The 24,509-nt window shown below is 37.9% G+C and overlaps 1 long non-coding RNA gene across 1 annotated transcript in view; it reads right to left on the bottom strand.

The window, feature by feature from the left end:
- Positions 1-9,072: 9,072 nt before the first annotated feature.
- Positions 9,073-24,509, bottom strand: part of LOC130255780 (uncharacterized) — an 86,156-nt gene continuing 70,719 nt past the window's right edge. The window contains exons 14-17 of the long non-coding RNA XR_008840986.1: positions 21,705-21,747; positions 16,766-16,927; positions 10,067-10,213; positions 9,073-9,150 (exon numbers count right to left, since the gene is read on the bottom strand). This is a non-coding gene — a long non-coding RNA (uncharacterized LOC130255780). The remainder of the gene's footprint in view (positions 9,151-10,066; positions 10,214-16,765; positions 16,928-21,704; positions 21,748-24,509) is intronic.

Genomic DNA, 24,509 nt, shown 5'->3' with positions numbered 1-24,509 from the left:
ATTTGATTACAGGCTTTCTAAGCTCATAAGCAGCCACATTGCACAACAGATGCCACACTGAATGGTAGCTGCTGCCCTACCTCCACATCCTAAGTAGCTGTCTGTAATGAGGGAAGCCTTCCTCCATGGCAAACCTGGAGTGCTGTGCAAGATTCTGCTGACAGTGTTGTTCTGGGGACCTGTTTCCTATGCAGACCACCCAAAAGAGCTAAGATCACAGTCCCTGGGCCCCTGAGGATAGTCTGCAACTGGATCTGATTGACAAACTCAAAACACAGAAGGAGAAGGAGGTCGCTTGTTCCACATTTCTTTCTCTTTCAAAGGCTGGCTAAAGTAAAAATTTCAGAAGCTTCCTTGGCCCAGTTGTGCAGGTCTAACTTCCAGTCACTGTGGAAAAAAGACACAAGGGATTTTCAAGATCCTTGAGCAAAACTTTTGCCTGATTTCAATGCAAGTGAAATATGAGCTTGAAGTTTAACTGAATTTCCAGTGTTTACACAGTCTTTAAAGAATTAGGTTTTGCTTCTTTTAGCACCATCCTCCCCCCAGTCTTTCTTTTCCTGCAATTAGAAGGGATCTAAGAATGATGAGACATTTGGTGATATTTTTGTGCCAATAATAAAAGCTTGCCCCACACTTTCACAGTTCTCAGGGATGCTCACAGGCATTTCAGTATCTTCTCATCACTTGCAGTCAGTTGCAGATCTCCTTTGGCTAGATCATGTGTGGTCTCCCTTACCCGACATTTTTTCCAATATTCAATGGCTCTGCGTGCCTCCATTTGTTTGCTTTCCTTTCTAAAGCAGTGGATAGTTCTCCTTAGAGAAGATTTTATAGACAAGCAAAGCGGATAGCTCAGATGTACATTAAGTATTTGAAAGAATAATATAATTTAACCAAGGTACACTGCTCAGTGACCTAAATCACCTGCTTCCATAGCCGGTTGACATTATTTACATTCAGGATTTTTGCAGAGAGGCGCTGAATGGCCCTTCAGAAGGGATCTGCTCAGTGGGAACTCTCCACCCGCCGCTTACGCTGAGCCCGCTCACCCCCTGTGCATCAGTCAGGTGTCTACAGCTCTGAAGGAAAAACATGTCTTTTGGTTTTTGTCAGTGAAATCACTGACTTTAAGACCATGCTCTGTACACACACAGAACTTGATTCCTCTCACTGATGAAACATTTCTGGAGTACCCTAAACCTGTCAGCCTCCGTATGGGGAGCCAGCCCTTGACAAGGGTGAAGCCAACACTGGTAATTTCAAGACATAAGCCTCCTTTTTGTTGTGATATCTGATGTGGCTGTAGACATAAAACATTCAAAGACTTAGTTGGTATTTTTTCAGTGAAAAATATTTAAAAATGAAGCTGTAGTTCAGACAGCTGAGCTGACAACAGCTTACAGAAAGTGAACAAGTAAACAATTGCAGAAGTCTCCAGACACTGCAAGACAAGATGAGCAAATATTTTCTTCCTTTGAAATGCAACTTGTTTCACTAATTTTTATTTGACTGTATCTCAGTGATACAAAATTATACAGGGAAAAAATACACTGAGACTATGAATGGGTATCAGTATGGATTTAAAACTGTAATATCATCTTAACATCATAACTTTCAAAATTATTATGATTTTAATGGTCTTCTTATTGAACCTTACAAATTTAGTTTGTTTGAGTACTGTTAGATTACTTTGTCTTGCCTGGATAGCGTTATGAATATTATTCTATGTAATGGCATACTATGATACAAAATATATATGATTCAAAATATACATCATCTGAACACCACTATTTACCAGTTCATCTCTTCTACAGCTCTATTGTCTCCAAGTGTTACCTATGTGAGGCACTTATCTGAAAAAAAATTCTTCAATGAACCATACCAGAGCTAAGGTGATAAAAAACCCAGAAATAAGAGGGATTTGCAGGCACTGAGTGCCAAAGCTGTTTGGGCACCTCCATCTCAGAATACCAACTTAAAATCTGGCAGATAAAGTACTAATCTTAACCAGCAACAGCAGAAAGTGCTCTCTAGCCATGGACAACTTTGGACTTTGGAGTTGATGATGCTCAGGTATCTGTAAGGATATGATAAATGTTTACAGCCACGTGTACACATCCAGATTTTGTGTGATGCATCATCTTTGGTCCCTCCTATGTCCTCCATTACATTCTATTACCTGACCATAGCAGATATTGTGTGGCTCTCTTTGGTACCCAAAGTATTAACTGCAGGAATCATTTAGCATTTTATGTCACATCCCTTGTTGCATTCTGAGGAGGGATAACCATTGTCTTTGTGATTACCCCCCAAAAAATATAGCAATTGTCAAAACAAGGCATTCCAAGCCCACAGTTTTGGTAGCTTGTCTATGTTTCCAATCCAAATACAGGTAGCATGGAAAATTTCAATTCTAATTGACTTGCCTTCAGAAACCTCATACTGACTCCTGCACAGGGGGTGAAAATCTCCCATGAAGAGCTAGTTTAGAATTGAGGGGTGGGGAAAAAAATGTTTTTAGTCCTTAAATATGCCTTAAGCAAAGATTTGCAAAACTCAACTTGAGGCTGCCTGTCTTCTTAAGAGATACATCTCCCAAGAAACTTCAACTTTAGGATCTCAGAAGAATGTGAAAATATGATAGTCTGTATCTCTGTGGGGACCAATTATTGCTAGATGTGGTTTTTGCACAAGTAGAAATGGCTCAGTTTCAGCATGTGGAAAACCTAGGGAACTAATCTGTGTGGTGCACCAATTCTGCTCTCAGGCACAGGAACACACACAGTTTCTGTATGTATTCTGCAATGACCTCCAGTATGATGCAGAAATGTAGGGGTGGCTTTTACAAGATATCCAGCCATGCAAGGCTGCTACACATCGGATAAGATCCAAGCCCTTGCTGTGTAACTTCCACAGCCTTAATGATGTTCTTAATGGCTATGTGGGCTGAAATTTATGGTTTCAGTGTGAGAGCTGAAAGTTGTGGTATTTTTTAAGTCTGGGTTTTTTGCATTAGATAAAGAAAGAAATAACATGCCGGAGTAATTCCAGAGACAGCAGATATAGTTTTTTTCTTTGTTACAGCACTCAGGTAGTCTACCATATTTTCTCTTACAGCCTCCCACTAAAGCTGTAAGCCAGACTCTGAACCCCAAATAAACTCACTCTGTTTCAGAAGTAAGGGGAAGGCAGAGACTGCAGAAACCATATATACCTTACCTTGAACCCGAGTGACTCATCTGAAAAATGGGGATAATCTTTACTGTGCAAGTCTTGATGTACTACATGCAAGTACTTTTAAGGAGAAGCCTGAATTTTATTGTCTTTTTTAATTGGTCCATTTAAAAATATATATTAACCTCCCTCACTTTACAGTTGCTGGATACATATAAAAATCTGCTGGATGTAATCTGAGAACGAGGCTAAAGGAGAAAAATAAAACAACATTTTAAGATTAGTTTAATTTATAAATGGCCCTTGACTCTTCCTGCTTGCCATATGCCCTGAGGAAATGCGTATGTAAAGTGTATTTCCTTCTCAAATTATCAAGTCTTTATTATTAAGAGTAAATACTGATTCAAAATTAAAATATTGTTACAAATTTCTAATAACAGATTAAAATTATTAACAAATACAAGTAATTCCCTGGATCCTTTTGAAAAAACATTGGTTCAGTTTTTTAGAAGTTCATCATGGCATCTATTTGTAGCTGCTTTGGGAATTACATGTTTACTGTCAGAAAACAAACCAGAGCAGAGAATATGCAAACACAAAAGGAAACATTTTCACTGATAGTGCTGGAGCAATCTTGCCTCCAAGAGCTCCATAGAGTATCAGGTTATGACTTTGTTCATAAGTTTCAGCTGTTTAAATTTTAAAATTTTAATTAGTTTCAGGTGTTTTAATTTTTTCAACTACCCCTTTTTAAACTATTTTACATCATTTTATTCTGATGATAGGATTTTGTTTTAACTACTGGATACATCAATTTCACCACAGTTTTTCTTCTTTTTATTTTAACAACTTGAGGACTCATATCACAACTCAAATGTCTCTTTGTTCTTTCAGCCTGATTTAAAGGAAATTGCCCTATGTACTACAGTAGTTTTGAATGTATTAAAAGTTTTAAAAATTGTTAATTATATGAAATATTCTCACAGTTTAAGTTTAAATGATGCAATTAGCCAGTTACAACTGGAACTACCAGGCCTTATTTAAAATAATGAGGTCTGACAGTTATGGAGCCTGAATTATTCATTGATAACTAGCTTTTCCTCTTTTGCAAACCATGGCTAACATTAATAACAGAGGTGTAAGTGTGAGAACAAAAGAGTTTGACATTAGGAATACAAATATAAAAGTTCTAAATTATTCCTTAATTAATATTCCTATATAAGAAATATTTTCCAAGAAAAATCATTAGGACTAATATTTTCTCATGCATTTCAACTTTTGTTTCTGCAGGGAATTTAAAGTAACACTGCTTGATGATTCATCATTCAAGAGAACATCTTTAAAATAGAGTTAATTTCTGCAACAGCATTCTTTTAAAGATGTTATTTTAAAACCAAAATGCAGCATTTCTATTGTGATCCCTGCAGTGGTAAAAGTACTTTCTAACAGCACAGAGCCCTTCCTAGTATCAGAAGTGTTCTATTTCCCACTGCCCTTCATCTTGCAATGGCTCATGTTGCTTTCTCCATAACTCCATCAGCCTCAAAGACAGTTGCTTTATTTAGCACACCTGAGCCCAAGTTAAATATTATTATTTTAACATGAATACTGAGATTTAAATCTGGTGGCTAATTTCACAAAAGTCTGAATTCCCGTGAGCTAATTTTTGCTCTAAGCCTGGATATTTTTCATTACAATTGCTAAAACCAAAAGAGAATCTCTACATAAACTGATCTAAAAATAGTGACCATATCTGTATCCTAATTACTCAAATGTTCATATGCATCTGGATGTCTTTTATGATTGAAAACAAGAGCTTATGCAATTGAAGTAGAAACTGTTACACATTGTCATTCTCCCTCAAACCAAAGCAAACCAGCACAAAAAAAAAAAAAAAAAAAAAAAAAAAAAAAAAAAAAAAAATCTGGAAGTAGGACATGCTGAAAAGTGACTCATCTGCAAGTAGGAGTGATTGATCTTTGTCTATGACTCTTTGTCACCACTACAGATAGCATTACATCACCTATGATATCAAAAATAGGGATCTTAAACAAGCAGAAGCCTAGACTCAGTTTGGGATGAATTGTTGAGTTCCTGCAATCACACAACACATCAGCAGTACAGTTTGGAAGATAATTATGCAACAGACTCTCAGAGTGACATTTATACTCAGCACTCCAGTGAGGCTTAAAGAGGCTGAACCTCCAAATGGATGCAGTGGTGCCTGTACACCTAACTTTGGAGCTCTGAAGACTGCAGTCTAAATGTGTATTTTAATAAAGTATGCTTCTATTTTATTGTATTGCTGTACAGCTCCCCAGTGCAGGAAGATCAGGGAGGCGAAGGTCAGGATAAATACTATATAGATATTGAAGTGTCTTCAGTGAGACTTTGAAAAGCAGGCTTTGAAAGATGGCTATTTTTATTAGTGCAGATGCATACAATATAACCTGATTTTTTTGTGTGTGCAAATGTCAATTTCAGTATACATATTGTTCACTGAGGATTATGTCATTGGTCAAGAGGGAGGAGAGTCCCCAAATGAATGATTAATAATCAATGTGTCTGGGTTCTTATTTTATTCTTGGGAAAGAATGAATGAATTAGTAGTGTCTCTCCCAAAAATGGAAAAAAAGGTCCCAGAAATAGGTCACACCAACTACATTTGTACACAGAGGGGTCCTCTCTGTAAGTGGATTTCCCTAGTTTGGGCAGGGAGCCTCAGCCTCCCCTCTTATATTGTTGCTTCACCTTCCTACATTCTGATGCAATTAAGAAGAAAAGGCAATATAGATCAGAGTCCCACTAATTTTTTATACAATCATGAGAAACTGAGAGAAAGGATGGAGAAATACCTAGGGAGAAGGGCTTTGAAGGAGGCCCAAGGTACAGCCCAGGCATGTGCTCTCTCTACAGGTGATCCAAAGTCTTCCACCAAGTCTGGGCAAAGAGCAGCCTCATGTCCCAGGATGTGGGTAAATCAGCCTGTGACCCCAGGGGGTAAGGGGACAGTGAGCAGCCTCTGAAGAAATCTGTGTTCTCTGACATTCTGTGATAAGGTCTCTCCAAGCAGGTGCAAGATGCATTAAATATCTGCATGTGTCATTATATATTTATGTATGTTATCCTGGGGCATTGTTCTTTATTTTTGGAAAAATAACATTACTTTGCATTGATAAACATTAGGTAGAATCAACAGAAATATTTGTCAGGAACCATATGGTAGTCTGGGATTTTTTTCCCCCAAAGGAAGATGTCATTTGATAGAAAGAACGAGTTTGTAATTATTCAATCTCTTTTGTAGCAGAGTAGGGAATTACCTTGGACTGCTCCCACATTATGTCCTAGGTGCCAGTTAGATCTGCCTCCAGGCAAGCTTGTGGACTTTCCTTTTTTGTCAAATTCCCTGTTTCTTTTCTTAAGGAAACATGCTAATTTTGACAGTCCCTTCCTTCCTTCCTTCCTTCCTTCCTTCCTTCCTTCCTTCCTTCCTTCCTTCCTTCCTTCCTTCCTTCCTTCCTTCCTTCCTTCCTTCCTCCCTTCCTTCCTTCCTTCCTTCCTTCCTTCCTTCCTTCCTTCCTTCCTTCCTTCCTTCCTTCCTTCCTCCCCCTTCCTTCTCTTTCCTTCTTCCTTTCCTTCTTTTCCTCTTTCTTTCTCCTTTTTTCTCTGTCTCTCTCTTTATCCTTTTATTAATGGTGCTGCTTCCTCGATGCAATCACAAAAAACCAAACCTGAGACACTGAAGTGCAGATATTCAAAAGCACTGATTATTTTATGCTAATGAATGAGCCATCTAGTGATACAGTATTTCACTTGTTGTGCCCTCCTGGTGGTAGCACAAGATAAATCCAACGGTGTGTTTAATTAACTAAAGGAAGCAGAAACAAATCTCTGTGGGTTAATAATATTTACGGCCTAAAAATGAACAAACTAAAGAAAGTGAGTAAATTATGTGGTACAATTCAGAGAAAAATGTAATTAAAATAAAATTTTCATGTATTCCAGAAAGTGCATCTGTAAAGATATGTGCAGCAAGGCACATACCTGTGTGAGACACAGCACTAAAATTGAGGTCATCACTGAGGAGTTAGCAAAAATATTTTTCTAATTATAAAAAAGAATTGAGTCAAACTTCTCAGGAAGAAATATTAGATCTTTTTGTCTACATGGTGATTAGGTCTTTTTTTAATCCATAAAATGCATGGTATCATATGGTGACTGAACCTTAATTCAAGTAGATCAACAACATGAATAAGGAAATGCCAGGTCCATTTAACTGTGTCCTTTGTCAAATGCCAATAGAGATGGTGACTTTTAACAAATATCCAGTAGTTAAAAATATAAAATACTGTAAGTAAATAAGGCTACATGGTTTGTATTAGCGTGTGGTCATTTCATCCATTTATGATTCCTCTTCTTTGGCTGGAGACACATTTTTTCCTATCCCTTAAAATAGTCTGTGGGTCTGGAAATTTCTTAGAAAGAAATTGGCACAGGCTTCATCAAAGGAGATCCCAGAAAAAACATCAGAGCTTCATACCACTGTGCTGGCTCCAAGGGGGCCTCAGAAATTTAACTCTATGGGATATAGAGATGCACATTCAATAGCATGGCCAAGTTGTGGACTGTTTCATGGCTTTCCCACTGAAACATGTGCATTTTGGAGTGCTCCTGAGTCCAAAGTCTTGTACAGCTCTGAGCCTCAGCCCTGCACCTTCCAGTGGAAAGCACTTCAACAATGTATAGCTGCTGTTACTGAAATGTTTACTTGCACCTGTAAGACTTGCTCTTGGATCAAATTACTTCTATTTAATTGAGAAATCTATATTCAAACAGGGGCCATTAGCATGTTGGGATTCAAATGATGAGTGTTTCCACGGGTCTATCTGTATTATGGACTGAAGACTGAATTTTCACTCAGTTGTGCAAGTAAATACAGAAGGATGACAATACATCATATTTGAACTTTGCCTTGACCACACATGCACATTCTGTGAAGTACTAAACAGTTCTGACTCTTAGCAGCTTGTCCCCTTCCTGCTCTTGAATATTTTATGCCACCTTTAGATTTTTAGGTCTTGATATTACTGCAGTGTTGTCTGATTTAGGATTTACAACATTTATTGACAGCAGGAAAACATACTCCCCCTCATATCTCAATAACTCTTGAGATCCTAATGCTGACCATGATCTCATTAGCCATTGCTCAATGTCTAAACCTTGCTGTTTAAGTAGAACAGACGTTTCAGGAGGATATGTAAAAAGATTTGTTAACATTATGAGATCGATCCACTGTAATGAATTTAAACAGAGAATACTTACTGGTGTGTGTCACTACATCACACACACACTGTTATTTATAAAACCTACAAGGTTTTGCAAGGCCTATCATAAGATAACCTCTTGAACAGAAAAGCAATGATTTGTGCCTATTCAGTAAAAAAAAACCCCACTGCCCATGAAAACACACAAAGAATTATGAGAAATACTTTGACAGTCATGAGTCCAGCTTACACTTTTCTGACCAATTTCACTGGCATGCCCACTGCCTTATCCTGTGGTCCCAGCCTCAGGGGTGAGAGCCCTGGCATGGGATGGAGGCACATCTCTGCTGAGGGCTGGGAGCAGGGACTTCCCCTTTGCAGGTTGCAAAGCAGAGGGGGAGCTGGACCTGTCTGGAGGGGCAGAAATGTCCAGACATGCCTCCAAAAAGAAAATTAGGCAGGCACTTGGCAGCTCTCACTGCCCCTGCTACAGTGGCTCAGCAGAGCTGCCCCAGAATTGCACATCACCATCATTTCTTCCTGAGTGGAGAACATCAGCATCTCCAGCTTGACAACCAAGTGCTTGGAGCATGCTTCCCTCACCTGCCTTTTGTTTCTGAATGCCATTGCTGTGACTTGCAGCTAGGTCCCCAGCCAATTCCATTATCCATTTTTGCCTCTCCTTTCTCACTGATCAAGAGGGAGAGAGCTGCATAAAGGAGGGAGCAGACAAATGGCTGAAGAATTTATAGAAATGAGCAGACCACTCTATGTACACTGGTAGTCTAATAATCCCCATTCCTTTCACCCATAAAGATCAGAACCATCAGATTCCCTCTAGTTTTGTAATGCAAATCATGGGCTTTTTTATTTAAAAAAACTAACAGCAGGTAAGCGTCATCATTTATCTACATGTGAGGCATGGATGAGGCAACACACTAATTTTGCTTAAATTACCATTTATGTATCTGGAAAACACAGAAAAATGCATGTATATAGAAACAATAAATGCAGAAGCTCTTCTGCTTTAAATGCCTCTTTAAATTTTCCACTGTTCATGCAAAATTATTTATGTCAATATTTTAATTTCAGTCAGGAGGGGTGGAATCAAAGAAAGAGTGACATCCAGGAAAATTGTTGTCAGCAAACTGGTGACTACATACCATAATTAAGAAATAACATAAGGAAAGGAGCAGCTTGATCTAAACGTGTTGTATTTTGTGAGTTCAGTGCTAAAGAATCAAGGACATATTAAGAGATAGATATTACAATATTCCTAATTGTATACTATTGTAAGATGCATTATATACATAAATGATCATTTTTGTAATCGTAAGAATATTAATGCAGCAGCTAATAAATAAAATAAGCACCAAAGGACAAGAATATGACCTTAAAATCCTTACTCAGCTGCCCTATTAACTTTCTGAACACCACTGAAAGTGTGTGTCAGCTGCTTAAATTAAATGGAGAGTAATTAAAATTACACAAATAATAGGTGACTGGGGTCAGTCTCCATCACCCTATCTCCTATATTTCAGAGTATTTTACATTTTTTCCATCAATATGCAATCTTAATTTTCCTTACACATCTCTCAGGTACTGTTGGTTTAAAAACAACTTACCATAAGAAGCAGAGCTTTTGACTGATGGTCAGAACACAGGTTTTGGGGCCATACCCTTAAATTCCTTCTCATAGCATATCAGATGAGTCAATTTCTCAGAATCTTTGAGTATAAATGTAGTTAATCATCTCTCTTTTTTAAAAAGTGCTTTTAGGAGGAAAAAAAAGAAAAAAAGAAAAATCAGATCTATATTTCAGATCTATACCTAGGATCCCCTTTACCATGAAGGTTTCTTGCATTCAGCAAATGAGCAAAAGCTTTGCTCTTATGCTCTGAACATTAAAAGTAGTGGGCATAAGAGAGAGTGCCTCAAAAATAATCCAGACTTTTTACTGCATTTTCACTGTGATAAAAGTAATAATCATAATAATAAAAGACAAAAAAAGTGTGACAGAGAATTGAACAAAGCAAGATAGGAGAAAACCAAAAGGCACCAATATTTCCCCATAGGATCCTGACCAGAAATAGTTCTTTCTTCAGCAAATATTGAGTGTTCTCTTAACACCAAAGTATTTTACTGTCTTTGCTGGAAGTCATTGCACAGGTACAAATTATTTAATAATCACTGTGTTGACAATTTATAGGCATTTTAGGATTGTCCAGAAAGAAATCTGGGGGCATGATCTAAGCACAGTACCCAACACATATTCTGAGCATTTCTTTCATAGAATGCAAGAAGTAAGTGGAGCTATTTTGTGCTGTTAGCATTAGGTATTGATAAGGCAAAGAGAAAGAGGTGAGCACAGGTGTCTGTCTCCTTGACAGGACTGCAGCCTGCAGAGGCAAGAGGAGAGGAGAAGGGGCTCACAGCTTTAGGGACCCCAGTGCACAGAGGGGTTTCACAGGTGCCCAAACCTGGTCTGTGCTTTTTGCATTGCAAGGTTGGTACTGCCCAGAGCCCTGGGAGTGGCTCCAATCCCCTGCAGTGACTGCATGGCTTCACAGAAAACATAAGTGGGGAATGAAAAAACACTGAGCTGTGAAGCTACTAGTATTGCTTTGGGCATAAATAAATATTTAAAGCCTTTGCAGTGTCATAAGCTAAAAATGCATATTTATCTAATTTTAGTGACATTAGTCCCACTAAATCTACTTCACAACCCCCTCTGCAGGGTTGAAATCCCTTAATGTAATAAAACTCACTCTTCATCAAATAATAATAATAATTTTCCCAAACAGTTTAGAAGAATTGAAAGTATTTAGTTTTCTTCCTCTGTAGTCCCATCAATCTAGGCTCTAGGTCAATATTTTTTCTGTTTAGGGGGTGCTATGCTCTGTCTTAGATTTCTGTGTGCTCATTAAAGCTCTGGTTCAGTGGGAACTCCAGAGACTTGCAGTGAAGTCCTGCTGTTACAGCTATTAATGGTGTAGATCTGGAGAGTCAGACGGGACATTTGCTGTATTAGACCTCAGGGTAAGCCCAAGTCTCTCATCTGGAAGAGGTATTTTGATCAATGGGTGAATATGAATGATTCATAAAACCAGCCCTGAATGAGTACAAAAGGAATTCTTACATAACACTGGCACAGGAGTCAGAGAAATATGGGTAAACACAGGCAGAGGTTGGCAGAATGTGCTTTAGCAGTTTCACATCTTCTCTCTAATATTGTCTAATATTGTCTTTCTTCCTAGAGCAGCATCAGGTACAAGCTCATCCAAACTGGAAGTTTTGTTTCAAAAGTTTCACAGCAGGGCATACAAAAAAGACCCTCACAAACAAGAGATCCAGAAACCCAAACCAAAATAAAAAACGGCAGACTGCCACACTATACAGCTACTTTATATTTCATAGCTACCAAGTAGTCGTAAACATCTCTAGATTTTGTATAATGCAAGGAAACATGGTGTATATATTTAATACACCTATATTACCTACTATGTTTCCAAGGATTTGGACTATGCCAAAATCTACTGAGACTGAGCATCTCCAACTGAGATGGTAGAAAATAAGATTAGATTAACTCAAACCATATAGATTAAGCCATTCTGCATCTCTCTCCTCCTTTCTGGCTCTGAAATTCTCCTTTACAAGGAGCTTCATGGAAATCTTATTCAATGATACTGAATTCAGAAAGGATTCAGCTGTGCAATTAACCAGCTATTAGAGATCACAAGGAACAATTCCTTTTTGAGAAAACTGAGAAATGTACAAGTCTGCCACATGACAGAAGAGCACATCCGTGGCTACAGGCTCCTCTTGCTGGAGCAAAATAAAGCTCCCTCCAAATCATGCCTTCTCCTCAGAGAAGTGAGTGACTAAAGAACACTCCCTCCCCACAACTCATCTCTTGTGTGCTGAGAGCAGCTCAGAACAGAGATGCTGCTGTGGGGGGTGGCTCCTTGTAAGGGGGGCCTTGGATGTGCCTGGAGCTCACATCAGCATCCAGCCACCTTCTGCAGAGACTTTCTGCAGGGGAGAGCCAGCAGCTGAATGTGGGGCACTGGCTGACAGAAGACCTTTGGTTCATTCTTTGCTCTGCAGGTAAGCACTGAGACTTCTCTGGGTGCTCAACTTCTTTCTTCAGGTGGTTAAGGAGATCTGGTCAACATATTCTTCAAATATTATGCATGGATGCTAGGTGAGCTAATCCAAAAGAACATCACTCTATCTATCTATCTATCTATCTATCTATCTATCTATCTATCTATCTATCTCTCCTGACTTTTCCTATTCTCCTTTTATTTTTGTCATTTCTCAGTAAAACTGAAGACAGATGGGAAATGTAGTTTCTTACAAAGTCATTGCAGGTTAGAATGTCACTGAACTTGAAAAGATTTTATTGCAGTCCTCCTAGAAATTGTCTCCCTTCAATGTTTACCTACCCACCACCTTTTTGTGATGACTGAATTTAGGAGGAAATTCTCATTTTAAGCAGTCTATTTTTACAGTAACTTATCAAACAGTGGCCTTTAGCTGTTGTTCTGTGACAGCCACTCTATTAAAATCCTGATGTAAACAAGTGGAGAAGGTGAAGCAGAAGTGCAGATATTTGCACAGCATTACTGTCAGGTAAAATTTTAAAGATAGGTTTTATGAACCCATTATTTGCAGTCAAGGCTTTTGACTACAGCTTCTGAAATCATTTAAGTAGACAAAGTGTTTTGTCAAAACATACTGCTGGGAGTCAGTATGTAGCTTCTTTTTATGTAATTCAATTTGGTTCTGTTTTGCACAAAAGTGGGATATCTAGCTGGGCAGCAGTGGTGCTGTGTGTGATCACAATATGATTACTTTCTAGAGTAATTAAAGTTAAATGCCTTTTGTTTTCATTTAGTGCTTAATGCATGCATGCATAATTGCAGTGTACATACAGACCTATCAAGGAAGATGCTTGAGGGCTTTTAAAAACAAGTAACAAAATCCAAAGATTTTATAGTTTTCTTTGGAGTGGGATATGAGCAGGAATGTATCCCAATTTTAAAATCACAGACCCCTGTGTCCTGGAAAGCTGCACTTTACATGACTCTGAAAGAGATGGGCACTTTAAAGAGGCAGAGTTGTTTCTTTCAGCTCTGAGCCTCATGCCTGAGGTGATGCTGGACTGAGACAAGCTGGTTTCCTCTGCTGCCCCAAGGAGCTCTGGAAAGGCAGCATTGTTACAGCATGGTGTGTGTGAGACAAGCTTCCTCTACCCCAGAACACCCTGCATGTGTGCTGAGATTGGCTGCACACGAGGCACCTTTTGAAGAACACAGCATAAATGTTCCCCAAATATTCACTTAAGAGACTTTCTGCACTGTACATTTCTAGCTCCCCTTTTTCACCTGGAGAAACAGCAGAGAAAAACACTCAGGCATTCTTTGCCTAGACTACATCTACCTACATCTCTGTAACCCTACATCTCTGGACATAATTCAGGTCATTAAATTAGTTATTACATAATGTAGGGATTGAGAGACCTAACAAACAAAATAAAGCCACAATCACTAATGTAGATCCCTATGAACTTGCCTACACCACTGTGTAATATTAGAGCAGCTGCACCAGTTAAGAAAGTGATTAGAATAGTTTTCTAATCATTTATTTGAAGATAATTCCAACCTTGGAGCAGCATGCCCTTACAAAACTGATGCATTTATATCAATATCCCAGACTAATATTGTGATAGGACTCCAAAACCCCTTCTATGCATCACTTGAGCCACAGAGCTATAATTTTCATGTATCAGAAGTTCTACACTCAGTCCAGTATTCCCTTCTTTTCAAAATTAGCCCTGGTTGCACCATTTAATCTGCACCATTTTCTGATCCAATTACTTGGAGCAGTGTGACCGCTGGTACCACCAGCCTCAGGTCCTGCTCTGCCACAGCTGCAAAAGGGGCACTGGAATGGCACAACACCAGCTCTGTTTGGCCCTGGTCCAGCAAAGCACTTAAACACCTGTTCAGCTCAAGGTGTATGAGTAATCCCACAGAAGACAAGATGATAAATTCTCTGAGCTAGTACCTGCTCAGATTCATAGACTGTGAAAACAGAAGGGAACATCTAAACATCTTGTCTGACCTCCTGTATACCATAGGAGTTCTTGGAATTCAGTTTTGCTCAGTCTTTCCTTTTTCTCAGGAGAAAACAGCCAGCTCTAATGTCTAAATTTTCACTGGTGGAAAAATTACCACTGTTTTACATAAATTGTTCCAATGTTTAAAAATCCTCACCAGGATGAATTTATATGTTTTGTCAATCAAGTCTTTATGAGGTCCTTTGGATTCACTACATATTTTTGGTTTTAATTAACTGGAATGAAGAGGCATGAATCATGGCATTTATCTTTTTGTATACATGCTTATAGACTGCAAATAATAAATTAGCCCTTAACTTTCAATTTGACAAATTGACAGGCAGTGCTTTCCAGGTTTCTCAACAGAGAGCAGATTGTTTGGCCTTTCAATCAGACTCCTGTCTCTTCTCAGTCTCCTCTGTTATTGTTCTACATGCCTACAAGTATGGGCTCTGGAATAACACACAGCATTTCAGGAGACATCACTACTCACCATAGAAGCAAAAGAGATCCCTACTTGTAGTGCTTCTTTTTTCTCACCAGGTTAAGGTAGGATCCTTTGCCTTCATGGTCACACTGAAACTTTACACAGAACCATTCTTCACTGCCAGTCCTTTCAGTATAATTGTTTTCTGTGATAAATTCCATCTCCTTTGAGTGCCCCCCCCAACTTTGTTTTTCCTCAGTACATGGTCTTACATTAATTGAAATGCATAGTTTGATTGTGCCCAACTTAACTGCTGCCAAAGTACCCCATAACAGTTTTCATTATTCCTTCATCTCTTATTTATGTGCTTTATTCACAGCCTCAGTGTTTCCTACAACTTATTGTGACTTTTCTTCCATGCCATGAATTAAGATATCAAATACAGTAACATTAACAGCACACTAGAAGTGTTCAGTACTCAGTGGATGATCCAACATTTCCAAATACATTTCGAAACCAGCATCATGTTTAACCAATTTAATAAGTACTGTATATTGATTTTGTAATATTCACATTTTGTAATAAACTGTTGGGTGAAATCAAATCAGAACACTGCACATAAAAATATAATTTCTCCCTATATATGTATAACATCCTAAGGTTTTCATCAAAAGATATCAAGTTATTCTGATGAGATCTAGCTCTCATTAACCCTTATTGATTGGTTTGAATTATGTCACTCTCCTTGCATAATATTGCAATCTCAATATCACTATTATTTGCCTATAATTTCTGCATGAAATCATCCACATGGAGTTACAAAATACAACAAAATATTTTTTAAAATATATTTAAACAGATTTTGGTAGAAATTAGAAGAGCAAAGAAGGGGATCCAAAACTGTGAAGAAAAAACTCATAAGCTAAAGATCTATTAGCTTACCCAGAAGAAAACAAAAGTTTAAAAAGAAAAAGTCCAGAAGGAAAAAAGAAAACAAAAAGAAATCTGTTTGTAAGGCAGAAAATAAAAGATTATAAAGACTTTTAATAAAGAATTAAAAAGTAAGCAGAGAGGGAATAAAGTCATTTATCAGAGATGCTTGAAAAGAAAGCCAATAGAACAAAGCAGAGAGGAATTGCTAGGGATGACAGAGTCATATTCCAGGTGCTCCTAAGCTGAGTAAAAGATTCCACACTGAGGCACGACTGACAGAAAGCAGCACATGAGAGCAAAGTGCTGGCCTTGTGTAAGCACTGTTTCTGTGTAACTCTGTAGTAATGATGGCTAATCAGGGTTTACACAGGAAGAGAAGCCTTGGCACATTCAGAGTCTGATCTCACAAAATCTGTGCATGTACACAAGTCACTTCATCTGGCATTTCGTGCACCCTACCAGAGACAAACAGGAGGCAATGCCACAACTGACTGGTGCCATTGCCCAACACAGAAAATACTGGAAGCTGGCACGGTGAGGACATATTCAGCTAAACTTAATTTCTCTTTCCCCACAGAAGAGAACTTAAAAAAGAAATAAAAAAAAGAAAAAAGGGCAGTCTTTGGAGAAGGACAGTTTTAACAAGATCTTTTCTGTTTGCTCCATCCCCCTGTGAGGGTTCAGAGCACTGGAATTTCTGCAGGCCTCTGTTTGAAAATAAGGGGCTAATGAAAAGGTACATGCATGGCTTGCTACCCTAAACTAGTCCTCCTAGAATATCCTGGGATTTGCCAAAGCACCAAATGACGTTGACATAGAACACTTTAAGGGAAAAGTCACCTTTTATTCTTTGCTTTTCAGTATTTAGAAATGTAGCTTCAGTTTCCTTTGTGGTTTTTGTATAAAGGAAATTCATTTTGAATAGAGATGGGTCCATTTCTTTAGGTTTGATCTCAATGGATACTGAAGCTGGACCGCTGCGCCTTCCAATTCTTGCAATTTCTGGGGAAAGAGAGGGCAGACAGGTTTAGATGAAGAGGACAGAGGAATAGTAAAAAAGAAATATTAAACATGGAGAAGAATCTCAATTGCAGAGAGGAACAGATTTAATGTAAGGCCTAACTACTTCTCTGGGAACTATGTACAATTAGAACTTTTGCTAACATGCCACACTGACCAATTTATTTTCAAGTCCACCAAATTCCATGGTGCAGTGAAGTTTCCTCGTGGTCATTTTAATCCATAAATCTATTGTGTGCTCCACAAAGGTCAACCTGTTTAGATGCCCTGATGTAGACAGGACTTTGCAGGCATAGGGTTCAAGGGAATGATGCTGCTTAGTGGAGAGCTGGGTCCACGGAGGTCACAGGTAAGACTCATTTTGCTTATATCAGCTCTGCCTTTAGATGATTTTTTAGTCATAATAGTTTTTCTAATACATGGTAGAAGCACAAAAAGCCACTGCTGTTCAGGGAAGTTCTGCATGTGCTCAGACAGCTTTTCTTTCTCTTCTTTGGATCTCTTCCTTCCCCAGTGGTAGGGCATAGTGGGAAATCCTGTGATGATAGAAGCAGTCGATAGCTTTGTAAGAACAGAGAGCTGGCTTTAGCACATGTGTGCCTTTGGTTCAATAAACAACCTAGGTTTGCACCTAATTTTCCACTGAATGATCTAATACCAGCAGAGAACATTTGCAGTAGGGGACAATGCTAGTCTTTTCAGCTAGACATTTCCTTGGCTACAGTAAGGCTTTTTCTTCCTTCTGGAGCGGAAGGCAGGGGGATTCTATCATCTGTGGTTTAAATTAAATGATAGCTCTTTTAATGTAAATAATTTTCTACCAGGTTCAGCTATTTGATATCTAAATAAAGAAAATAGTTTACCCCACATTAAAGAGAAGAGGGAAAGAGGAAAGGAAAGGAAAGGAAAGGAAAGGAAAGGAAAGGAAAGGAAAGGAAAGGAAAGGAAAGGAAAGGGAAAGGGAAAGGGAAAGGGAAAGGGAAAGGGAAAGGGAAAGGGAAAGGGAAAGGGAAAGGGAAAGGGAAAGGGAAAGGGAAAGGGAAAGGGAAAGGGAAAGGGAAAGGGAAAGAAGGGAAAGGGAAAGGGAAAGAAGGGAAAGGGAAAGGGAAAGAAGGGAACGGGAAAGGGAAAGGGAAAAAGGAGACTTTGGGAATCAGATTTCTGGCATTATTATATCAGTATAACCATTTTGGGCACCAGAGTTGGCAGGAATATGTTGATTTTTTTCTGGATAGCCTCAGTCTAGTAGATAACTTGCTGAGAAATTGCAACTCAAATTCTGACTTTGTCAGAATATCCTGAAGTTATGCTCAGAATTTTTTAAAAATGAGAGTTTATTTCTGGCTTGGTCTGTGCAGTTGCACAAGTTTGAGAAAGAGCTGTTCTTTTGTACTTAATGCTGAAATTCAGTCTAAATAATTTGTATCATTATTACCTATTGACTGTGGTGAAGGAAAAACATTTTAAGAAAATATGTTTCAATGACAGAAGCAAAATAAACACTGGTACATATAACTGGTAACTCATTAAATAAGAAGTCCATGCTTTTATCTGGCTCTTCAAACACATTTTAGGCACTTCAACAAGATTAGAAAAACACTTTTATGCCAAAAAAACCCTCCTTTAATCACTTCTCTTCTAAGAAGATACCTTCATGAAAAGAGGAGAATTAACCTCTTTGATGCCACTACTCCTTTTACTAGGAAAAAAAAAAAAAAAAAAAAAAAAAAAAAAAAAAAAAAAAAAAGCATTTGTAACATTTCTAATCCATTTGGTTCTGTCAGAAGGAAACAGCTATTTTTCAGAAACATTAATCATATGGGAAGATATTTTCAAGCACGTATCTTGCTGGGAAATTATTAGTATACACTAGACCATCATTAGTCTACCCTAATGGAACAGCAAGAGCCCCAAGTGCCAGAGACAAGACTAGTCCATCATGTTCTGTATAGTCCAAGACTACTTTGTTTTTGTAATTTTATTTGCTGTAATGCATTACAGAGATGGGGGAAAAAACCCCAGTCAAAAACTTCTAGCTGTAACAATTTAGGTTAAACGAAAACCAGGAGGGAGAGAAGGGGTGAATAAAAGAGTCACCAACCAATGAGTGCACCCCACTGGACCAGGTACAAAATAACAGCTGCAGTGTAAGATGACAAAATACTGAAATCATGTGGTCAAGAAAAAAGAAGTAAAACTATATATATAGAGATATATGTGTGTATGTATATATATATATATGTATACAAACATATTGTGTGATTGAACACAACTCCTAAGACAGAATTTTCTCCATGAATCCTTCTGCAAATACACCCTACAATATAATGAAATAATGAGATCATACAGCTTTTGGGTGTTTTTTGTGGGACTCTCTTCAGGACTAGTGGAAAGCCTAAAAGTCAAAGGGAGGGAAAACCTTTCCACAGTCTAGATCCCACTTCATTCCCCAGCCTGAAGCCTGGCCAAGGCCAGCCTCCTGCAGAAGGAAAATTCAGCTGTTGTACTGCCTGTTTACATCCCTCAGCAGAATAAGGGGTGGTACTGAGGGGGAAGATGACTTCTCATTTCAGCACAGAGGATCTTGTTACCACCTCACTGCTTCCACCAGGAGGTCTTAATGTGTTCTTAGAAGATAAAGTATCTGTGTCTCTTATATCTTATTTTTTGAGGTCTTGTTTGTGGAAACTGGTATAGGTAAAATACATAGTGACCTCGGGACTATATCACATCTTTTCTGAAAGGCAAAAGCTATTTCAAATTTTTCTCATCTTTTCCAAACTACTCTCTCTTTTCTTGCTCCCAAAATGCAGTGAAGTGAAACTCTGTTTTAGTCTGTCCAGCCCTATCAGCACTGCCTTCACATCCCAGCAGGCATCCTGCTCATTTTTTGGTTTCTCCAGACAGTAGGTAAACTTCTGGATACCTGTCTGACTTAACAAAGGTGCTCTTTTGATGTTTGCCTTTAGGAACCTTAAACTTTGGGTCCTTCTATTATTTTGTCCAACAAGTCAAGGCATTGCTGTCAAGGGAGATGTTATTGTGGAAATGACAGAATATGTTCAAGGGCAGTGAATAACTTCCCTTTCAATAAAAGCACACATTATGTCCAAGAACAGTCAAAAGGGTTAAAATACAATCTTTCCAGATAAGTTTCTAGCCATATGAGGCTCAAAAAGTCAAAAGATTTGAAAGCTATTAGTACTTCTGTAGATCATCCTCTTCCAGACACTCTTTTTTTTCTCTCTCTTTTTTTCCCACTCCTTTAACTGACAGGTTGCAGTTAAAAATTAAAGTAAAAAGAGACCCTCTCTTTCCTACATACTTTTAATGGAACTGAAGCCAAAATAAGTCAGACTAAATTATGGGAGTAAATGACCTCCTGGGAAGTATAATACCAAATTCTGAAGAACTGTAAAGAGTTTCCTTTGATCTTTTTAGCTTTGCAGCCTGAAATTCAAAATCTGTATTTAATTTTAGATTGCATATGCCAGCTTTTAAGTTTCCTTTCTAACATGATATATCATTTTAAATGATAGGACACCTTTAACTTGTATTTCTTGAAAATGCTGACTATCCTTTCTTTATTCTTTTACACTATAAAAACAGATATAAATATTACTAATTGTAAAAATAATTTGAGGTTGGGTGCTATAATGGATAAACCATTGACCTTCACTTAAGAGACTGTGCCTTCAAGCTCAACCTGAATTTCTAAGTGAAATGACTTTGATCTGAGACACAAGTAACTTCAGTTCAATGCCCTACAGGATATAGATCTAGAAAAAAGGACAAGCTGAGCACTTAACTATATATTCCTGTTACAATTTAGGAGCTAGACAAAGGATGCTATTTTTCAAATGTGGTAGAAAAGGCCTATTTCTTTCTATAGCCACACAGTCACATTGCAAGTGTATTCCTAAACTAGAAATCTCAGAAGGCACAACAAGCTGTATTAGCTTTTGGCTGGAGAATTTTCTGACCTCTGCACTTGAGCACAGACTTTAGATATAGGCAGCTGGAATAATCTCCCTCTTGAGTCCAGAAGAGAGCCACAAAAGTCTTTATACCTTATGCATTATGAAAGAAGCCACCTTTTTGAGGAAAAGTAAGTTGTATCAGGTTGGCTGGAAACACAACATGAAAGAATAGCTGCTAACCATTGGACTTACACCAGCAAAGCTCTAGGAAATGTGCTTACACACAGTGCTTTGTTATGTGTCTGCCTCATGATCAGCCAAACAAAGATATAAATACAGTCCAGAATTTTGAAATATAACAGTATTCTGAATTGAATCCCAGGGGAATAATTTGTAATGCATAATTTATCTGCTGAATTTAGCTTCTCCTACTAACAAAATGCCCATAAAGTAGTCATGGCTGCCTTACATGTTATTTTTAAGTGAAGCTACTGATAAAAGTTCTCTCCTAATATTTGGAGCTGTTTGAGCTATATAAAAATAGTTCTAACTGACTGGCTAATTGAATGGTTTTGTTTCACTTTCCTGAAGTGAAACCAACCAGTCAACAAAGACACCTGTGCCCCAAAGCATTTCCTATATGGAAATACCTGGCATGAGTACACAAACACAATAAAAAGCTCTGCATTTTTCCCCTGTTTTGAAAAGGTGGTGTCTTTTTGACTGTAAAAGAAATGGTCTTGAAGTAAGAGGCTGAACTTTCTGGGGTCAATCACTGCAGAATTTAATCCAACCCTTGCTTCTTATCACAGCCCACCCCAGAGAGTAGTTACTGTTACCTTCCTTCTTCCTGGTGAATTGCTGACAAATCATCTGGCTGGTCTATAAAAATAGAAGAGATCAAATGTATACAAAATAATTTTGAAATTGTATAACCTCAGAGAAAAATAGAAATTGCAACATTGGAACAGAACAATGGACTTAGTCAATGTAAAATTGGGTTGTGCATAAGCCCTTTTGCTCACTGACAAGGTAAAACAGATTGACATGCTTTGAGGCTGTGCTTACTGATAAGAAATGCCATTTGTAAGCCTTTTTCTACCAGCCAAAGTGAAGCAATTAAAATATTTAGAAGTAGCCTTCTTCTCCCCATCCAAGATGAGGCTCTTCTGTACTGCCACAGTTCTGGAGAGACAGAGGGACAGACCAGAACCAGCACAATCCTGGGAGCCTCAAGCTGGAGGAGTAAGCTAATAGGTGTGTTATTCTCTGTGCTATTGCTGGCTGCCCAACAGGTTCAGGAAGGAATATTGTTGCTTTTGGTTTATCTGTTTTCATGGATTTGAAAGTGGTTTTGTTCATTTCTGCTCACTGCAATACCTTGCTTTTCTCAAAGTTATAACAGTAGAAACAAAGTTTGTGGAAGAATTAAGTTAGGAAGGCATCTGAAAACAATATTTCCAATTCAAAACTAACTATTCTCAAAAGGTCAGGCTTGTCTAGTGCCAATAATCACTTGAATCCTTCTAGATTATCAACAAAGTTCTAAACTTTCTCAAAGTTTGGAGTATTCAGGTCTCAGTTTACCTTACCTTGCCTCTGAAATGAATACCAAAATGTGTTCATTTAAGATTCCCTTATTTCTCTGGTTGCAATATTAGTCATCATTGACATAAAAATTAATATTTACTCCAGCAGAAGCCAATTTATGTTTGTTAATATTCTATCCATGGCTGCAAATGTTTTTTCCTAAAAAGCAAACAAACAGAAAACTGTCTGATTTTTACAGGAGAAATGTAAAAAAGAAACCCCAGAACCAAGGTTGGTTAAGTGGTTGGTAAATTATTAAAGTTGTACATGTTTGTCTATTAGTCCTGTATATGAAAGTTTCCAATCCCCATGTAAAACTGGGTGCAAATTCATTTTAATTGCAAAAGCACATCTGTCCAACATTCCTGCACATAACTATTTTCATAAGCTTGATGGGTAACTTTTATGACCAGATAACAGAAAGAAACTGAGGAGATCAGAAAAGATTCCCAGTGAAAAGTGCTGGTGGTCATTTACAACTTGAGAAGCCAAAGCATTCCAGAACACACTGGAGTTTTTAATTGAAAATAGAAGAGATGATAGATGGAGAAAATCACATTTACATTGTCTGAACAAGCCCACTGCTGAGAGAAAGGTAAAGAGATATTACATATATATAAATATGTATATAAATATTAACAAATTAACAGATTTGACAGTATCACATATCAGTTCCCTATTGTATGTATAATTGCCATATACCTGGTACTCAGGTGGGGCCTCACACTGAGACTGCACCCTTTTCTCCCAGAGCCATTAAGCCCCAAGACTGACAGAGAGATCATGATTTTTCATATTTTGTGTCTATATTCTTAAATAAATAGCATTGTGCATTTAGCAACAGTAGGAAAACAAGAGCAATAATGTTCTGACCTATAGGAAAATTAATATGTTATTTAAAATATTTGGTTCATTATTTTTACACATAATTATTTTTTAAGTTGTAAAGGACTTTTGAAAAACTGGTAGGTAACAATTCCACAGAGCTACACAGACTTAGGATCTTACTGGCAATCAAGGACCATTATTCAACCACTATTTTCACTCTCAACTATTTTTCCTACATTTCTCCAGTATTTTAAATTAAAGATTGGTAAATTCCTTCCCCAAGAAGCATGTAGAATTGTACAGTTACTAAGCTGATGCAGTGTCAGTCCATGACATTTCATTATTCTATTTGTTTCTGACCTTGTTCTTGGTTACATGTATGTAAATGAGGAGGAGTTTTCAAGTTGTCTTGATTTTCCTGAGTGTGAGTGCATGTGTTTGTACACACAGGGGTGTGATGGGACTCCTGCCTTGGCTCTGAGAGCTTTTAGGTGCTGAGGTAATGCAAATAATAAAAAAATCAGACTTGGTTTATGTCCTTGTACATGTGAGTGTCTAATTAGTATTCAAGAGGCATTACTCTCATCTGGATGCAGGAATATATATTGTATGCCAAATTTGTGATTCATCCTGACTAATACAATGTAACTAATAGACTCATTTATTTATTTGCATTTAATTTAAAATAAAAAGAGTTGTGATCATACTTCTTCAAGATTACATCAAGCCATTGTCCCAGGAAAAACCCACACAGGTGTTTATTGAGATGAGCTAAAGGATAGGGTTTGGTAAGTTGGGGGGTCATTCTCACCTTGTGCAGCCAATGTATCTCCAGTTACCATTAAATGGTGTTATATGTGCACATGAAGGGAAGAATATCAGTGATTAATAAGGACCCACATTTTCCAACATGCTGAACTCCTAAGTTAGGAAGACCAGTGAGAGCTGCCTAGTTTGGCTCAACTGTACCTCAAATGAGCACATGTTTTGTAGCAGATCTTTAAATGAACCCAATGGATTTGGTGATAATTTCAAAGCCAGTCCAGTGCTAACTTTTGACATACAGCAATGTAGCTAAGTATGCTCAAGAGTAAGAAAGGATATTTATTTCAATACTGGAAAATAGTGGTGGTTGGTCTGTCTGCAGCTCCAAATTGGGCCATTTTAGCACTCAAAAGCACTGTGGATTTTTCCCCCCTTACTGGTTAATGATCTTAACTAGTCAT

This window comes from Oenanthe melanoleuca, chromosome 7 (genome assembly GCF_029582105.1).
Source record: "Oenanthe melanoleuca isolate GR-GAL-2019-014 chromosome 7, OMel1.0, whole genome shotgun sequence".
NCBI lineage: Eukaryota > Metazoa > Chordata > Aves > Passeriformes > Muscicapidae > Oenanthe > Oenanthe melanoleuca.
The sequence above is the reverse complement of the archived record's forward strand: the minus strand, read 5'-3'. Positions and strand labels throughout refer to the sequence as shown.